At 49.8% G+C, this 5,950-nt stretch overlaps 1 long non-coding RNA gene across 1 annotated transcript; it reads left to right on the top strand.

Annotated features, from left to right (window-relative positions):
• Positions 1-567: 567 nt before the first annotated feature.
• On the top strand, positions 568-4,004 carry LOC108386830 (uncharacterized). The gene is made up of 3 exons (XR_001850646.3): positions 568-2,050; positions 3,307-3,410; positions 3,716-4,004. It is a non-coding gene; the product is annotated as an uncharacterized lncRNA (long non-coding RNA).
• Positions 4,005-5,950: the final 1,946 nt, after the last annotated feature.

The raw sequence follows: 5,950 nt of genomic DNA, 5'->3' as shown, positions 1-5,950 counted from the left end.
AGGGATTTGTGCTGTTGGGCTGTTGTGATTTGCTCTTCAGCTCCATACTTCTCCTTTCTGGCCTCTCCCAGCGCCTTCATCAGGTGGCGAGCAGACGCGGCTCCTTATTCTCAGAGCTCAGGAAATGTATTTCATTTCCTCTTGAGGCAGATCCGTCTTATCAAAATAAGCAACCAAACTAGGCAGTGAGATCTTAAATAACAAACTGATACATTACCAGTCACATGGCTGACTTTTTAAAGAAGAAACGGTGGTTACAATAAAAAAAAAAGCCCCAAAACCCTAGAACTTTGATGGTCCTTTGTCCAGTGCAGTGGTTAAACCTCCATTTCTTCAGAGGACTTTGTAGGACTACAGGGGACAGACAGCTGCCCTGGTACCTGGTTGTTTTTAAACAAGAGGTCAAATCGTGCGAGAACTTCCAATGACAGAGGGTTAACAAGCCTGAGGCGGTCAGTGTCGGAGGCTACATCATCAAAACAGTTTCTCCTGGGAGTGATAAAGTCATGATCATTCTGGGATACTAAAAAATCGATTATTGTATTTTTTATAGGATGAACTGACTCATCCCCCCACCAAAAAAATATATTTTTTCAGAGACATGTTTAATACTCACTTGTATTAAAAAAGACAAAATTTGACCAACTAGGTTGAGATGGAATTGGTTTTATTAAACGATTCATGAATCGGGCAGCATCCCACCTGGTGAGCGGAGAAGCCCTCTGAGGAACCGTGTGAAGGGAAGGTTCTCAGAGGCAGGAGGGTGGGGGCAAACATTTATCAGCAGAAGAGAAGGAGGGATTGTCTCAGCAAGGTCACCTTCCCCTGGGAGGACTTGGGTCCTCTCACAGTGTGTCCCCCTTCTGGGGCTGGAGGGCGCATGGGACAGGCTATCTCGTGGGTCCCAGCTGCAGGCTCCCAACGGCCGGGGCTGCCTGTGGGGGGCACTGCCCTGGGCCAGGCTGGGTGCTGAGCCCATTTGCTGGCTGGCCAGCTCCCCTCTTGGGGCTGTGGTGCTCCTTTCTAACAGTTGCATTTCTTCACTTCCGTTGACGGAACCAAAGCTCTTATCTACGCATTCGTCACCATCAACAGCAACCTTTCATTTCGTGTTTTAATAGTGCCATTGTTCTTGTCACTCTGAGGAATGAACCCAGAATTTCAGCCAGTCAGCTCTCAGCACAGGCCTCCCCACGTGCTGTAAGGCTTCCTCCGAGCAGCAGTCCTGCCCCAGGACTTTCCTGTTTTTTTGGTCAATTGAATAATATTTTGAATGCAAAGAAGCACCTTACAGCAGGAACTCCCGGAGAGCTCTTTGGCAGGGTGATTGCTCCGTCATCTGTGGATGCAGTGGTCACTTCTACTTGGGTGCCATGCCCCGCACTGCATTTCTCCTGCTCACCGGCCCTGGAAGCAGGCCTGTGTTGGATGTTTCCTCCTGTGTCTGTCATCAGATGCTACCACAGCGCAGCCAGAACTTCACAGAAGTTGTTCCCTGAGTGTGGCCTCCAAGCCGAAAGCTCAGGATGAGTGTGCCAGGCTTGGTCTGAAAACAGACCAAGTATCTCAATCCCAGAAGGGCTGGGCTGCGCGTCTCCACAAATGCAGCAGCACCTGCTGCTCCCTCTGAAACGTCAAGGACGTCACAGCTGATCGCTTTCAACGCCATGGGGATTTTGCACCTGACATGAGTCAGCCACCCCGCCCCACCGAATTTCTGCCCATATCCTGGGGTTTCTGGAACAGAATATGAGGTCCTTATTACCAAGTGGTAGACAAGCATGGGATTTTGATGGACATTTCTCCACTCCATCCTGTTTATTCTCCCACGCAGCACCTCCTTCCCTGCCCTGAGTCCTTGTGCTCACTGGTCCTGACCCATCCATCACCCCCGGGAAAGGGAGGGACGTGCTTGCTGACTGACTCATGGGGCTGCAGCTAATAGAGGACTAATAGTCCACCCACGGAAGCTCGGAAGACGCTGGAAAAGGGCTTCGCATTCTCTCCCCATTGGCTCTGGGAGAGCAGACAGATTCGCCTCGTCCTGCAGGTAAATAATGAAGACAGATAAGCGATGCGTCCCTTAAATCAAGACTTACTGCTTATCCATAGCAGAGTGGATGTGGAACTCAGTCACCAGGCAGAAAGAGAAGGGACAGTTTTTACACTTGCATGCTGATTACTGATGCCAGTGAGGAGGCCAGGAGGCATTATGCTGCGTAGCTCAAAGGCAGGGCCACGGTCAGGTTCCTTTGAGCATCTTCAGCCCTAGAGCAGGCCTGACATACACCCTCAGCAAATATTTGCTCAACTATGTGACATTTTTGAGACTATGATGCAATTTTTAAATCATAAAGTTCTATGAAATCGAGTATCTTTAGTTTAATATCAGAGTGTTTAATGAGTTCTTACCACTTGACAGTTAGTGGTCTGTGCAACCCTTAGGGTGACTTTTTACTAAACATCATTCTGGTTGAAGTGAAATTTACTAAGGATTCAAAGCTGATTGTTTAAAATGTTATTACATGAATTATTGTGATACTTCAGGGCTTAAGAATCTCAGTAATTGCTTTTAATCCACAACTCTCTTGTCCCCCAAATAAAGTCTTTCTAATTGAAAAGATGAAGTGACATGAGATGGCATTTATGGCTCTCTAAATGCATCTCAGAAGCACACTTGCCAAGTTTTATTTCATATAGCTTCCTGGTGCCTTGAATTCAGCTCTTTGTTTTAACCCTTCTAACTTTAGATAATGCTGGATAGATCATTTCTGGTGACCAGAAGGTCATTCTGTTTGTTATGGAAACTAAACCAGCAATTCAAGCCCATCAAATTTACTAATTTTGAGGGAAACAAACAGAAACAAAAATTATAGGTCACCTTTAATGACCCCTGAAATAGTTTGCTCCAGATGCTCTGATCTGATACTTTCTATTCATGTAGAGAGGACACTTACTAAAAAGAGACTGGTTGTTTATGGACCAGATTCTCACCTCAGAAATAATCAGTTTATGATGGTGTTGGTCTGGAGAAATGGGTTAAAACATGAACAGCAGCCTCACTGTTTTAAAACCGGGAGGACCTACTGGAGGAAGTTTTCAGAAGAATTCTCCGAAGTCACTCTATGCCTCCTTCACTGTGCTTTCAGAAAATAAGACAGTTTTAGGAATTGTAGTAATTTGGGGGCAATGTTCTAGGTAAGAGGAAATCAATTGCCTTTCTAAAAGAAAATCTCGAAGTGAATCAGTAAACTATTTACATGATAATCATAATAGCTAACATTTAACAGAGCTTCCTCTTGCCAGGTGTGGCTGCATCTCCAATAAGCCAAGATGCCTGGTCGGAGTCCTTGGAGAAAGCTTCGTGCAGGAGGCAGAGCGGGCCATGAGGGTGCACGTGGAGCAGAGGGGTGTGCTGTGTCTAACTGGGGGGTGGGGGAGACACGAGCAGTAACTGGGGCAGAGGCTTGAAGAGGAAGGGGATCGCACTGAGATACTGGATTTCACAGGGAGTCTCAGGACACACTCTGGAAGTGGCGATTCTCCCAAAACCCATCGATTTAATGCAAGCCCAATCAAAGTCCTATGGGATTTTGGGGGGAGCTTTACAAACTGATTTAAAAAAGAAAATTTGAAATTAGAGTTCCCAGGCTGTATTCCCATCCCCTCCAGGATGAGTTAATTTAGCTTGACACTGTTTTTATGTTCCTTCTAGGCCCAACCTCCTTGTTCAGCGATCCCCAGCTGCAGAGGTCGCTGGGCAGGCAAATGGCCCGGGAACTGGGGATTCACTGGAGCCTCGGGCGCCCCTGAGCCGTGCTTGACAGCCTGCTGTCCTGCACCTTGTCACGAGCCTCCTGTACGGCTCACCATGGACTGTCTTCTATGCCTGTTTAGAAAATATATTTGATGAAAGGTTTTCACTTAATTCTCCAGTACTGAAAGCTTCATTTATTACAGCTCAGACTGAGTGAAGTGTGGACGTAGAAGGGCCACTTCTTGGTGCCTCGCCTCTGTCTTTGGGGTATTGTGCTGGCTCCAACCCTCCCACGGACTCGGTGTCTGAGCCCAGGTTGTCACAGAGTTCTCCCCACACCTTGGTCCTCCCCGCATACTGCGCGCCCTCCTTTCTCAGCTTTGGACCAGTCTGACTCAGTGTTGGGCTTTGCAGTACTCCACATGCACTGGGAGATGCGCTGGGCGGGGTGAGGGCGCAGGCAGGGTGCCCTTCATTCCTTGACACCTGCTCAGCCCCCTCCCCTTTACCTTTGAACTTCAGACTTCTTTCTGTGGCTTTGGCCTGATGACTGCACCTGGCATTGTCCATCAGGGGAACCATGATGCTAGATCTGTGGGACACTTGTTGGCAATTCCGTTACAAGTAAGAGGCACGGCCTGATGGGATGAGGCTCACCTCTGCTCCCCAGTCACACCTTTGGATTCTGTCTGCTCAGTATCAAGCCCTCTGACTTTGATGAGCATTATTTTGCTGAGGAACAAGCCTTCCCCTATTTCATTAGCAACAAAATGTTAAAATAGGAATTTTGACCATCACCGATACACAATAGATGCCACGTTCCTAAGTCAGGGGAGAGACCCCCATGAAGAACTGACAACAGAGGCTGACGAATGGGGGCTTCCCTCCTCCTTGCGAGGGGGGCACTTTAAAGAGCAGCCTTAAGGGGCTGTGCAAGTGCCCCGAGTCAATGGGCCACAAGGGCCTTGGGTTTAATCCATCCAGAAAACCAAGAGGCAAGGAGACTGGTGAGCAGCCGCTTTGGTAAAGTGGGTCTGTGGGTGGGCCAGCTCATTGGTTCTGTAGAGCAGGGACCATGAGGTTTTCTGGAATAGACTCTGGGCGTGTAGAAGCCATGTCCCCCTGTGCATGTGAGCACATGCAAGTCTGCGCAAGCACACAGCAGTGGGGAAGCTGGGGAGGTGAGGGGGCAGCACTTAGACTAGATGCCGTGTAATGAGGGGCTGCTGTGGACCTTCCTAGGTCCACCCAGGGGCAGGGCTGCCATGGGGCCTGTCAGTGTCCTGGGGCAGCAATAGAAATACGACAAAATTCATAGCTTTCACCAAGAGGAGCACATTCCCTCGCAGGTCTGGAGGCCAGAAGGCTACCATCAGGGCCTTGGCAGAGTGGTGCTCCCTCCCCCTGTCTCCTCCAGCCTCCCCAGCCTACCCTGGCCTCCCCAACCTCCCCCAGCTCCTGGCAGTGGTGGGCAGTCTTTGGGTCCCACTTCAGCCTCTGTCTTCACTGGGGCTTTTCCTGAGTCTCTGCACCTCCATCTCCCTCTCCTCTCTCTTATTAGGGACATCAGCCATTGGGGATCTCTTCCTACACCCAGGATGACCTCCTCTTGAGATACTTAAACTTACCCCACTTGCAAAGGCCCTATTTCCAAATGAGGTCATGTTCACAGGCACCAGGGGGTAGTGCTTGGACACGAATCTTTGTACGGGGCACAGCCTGACCACCACAGATGCCTGGGGCTGAGAACCAGTAAGCAGATGAGAGAGCCCGTGACTGAGGGGGAGGGAGCGGCCTTCAAGCACTATGGGTGCCCCCTGAGGGGAAGGGGCCCATCCTCCAGGAGCCCAGGGCCTCCTGGGGGGCCTTCCCTCCCTCCTCATCTCGGCTGCGCCGCCCCCCACCCAGAGGGTGGACGTGCAGGGCGGGAGGAAGAGCAGATGGCTGAGTTAAGGGATAAGAAATGACCATTTCCCTTTCCTGACAGGTCTCTGCCAGCACCAGGGGCAGGGCTGGGGGCAGTAGAGCCCCAACTTGAAAGCAGGAGTGAAGATTTGATTGCTAACTGGGCGCGGCTGTAATAACAAGGAAGGTTATGTCTGTGTGAAACATGACAAGAGCGTTTATAGTCTGAGAGTGACCAGAAATATCCTGGGGTTTGTCCAAATTTCATCCAGGTGAATAGGAAAAAGC

The sequence above is a fragment of the Manis javanica genome, chromosome 13, assembly GCF_040802235.1.
Source record: "Manis javanica isolate MJ-LG chromosome 13, MJ_LKY, whole genome shotgun sequence".
NCBI classification, from domain to species: Eukaryota; Metazoa; Chordata; class Mammalia; order Pholidota; family Manidae; genus Manis; species Manis javanica.
Note: the sequence above shows the minus strand (reverse complement) of the source record. Positions and strands in the feature narration are given on the sequence as shown.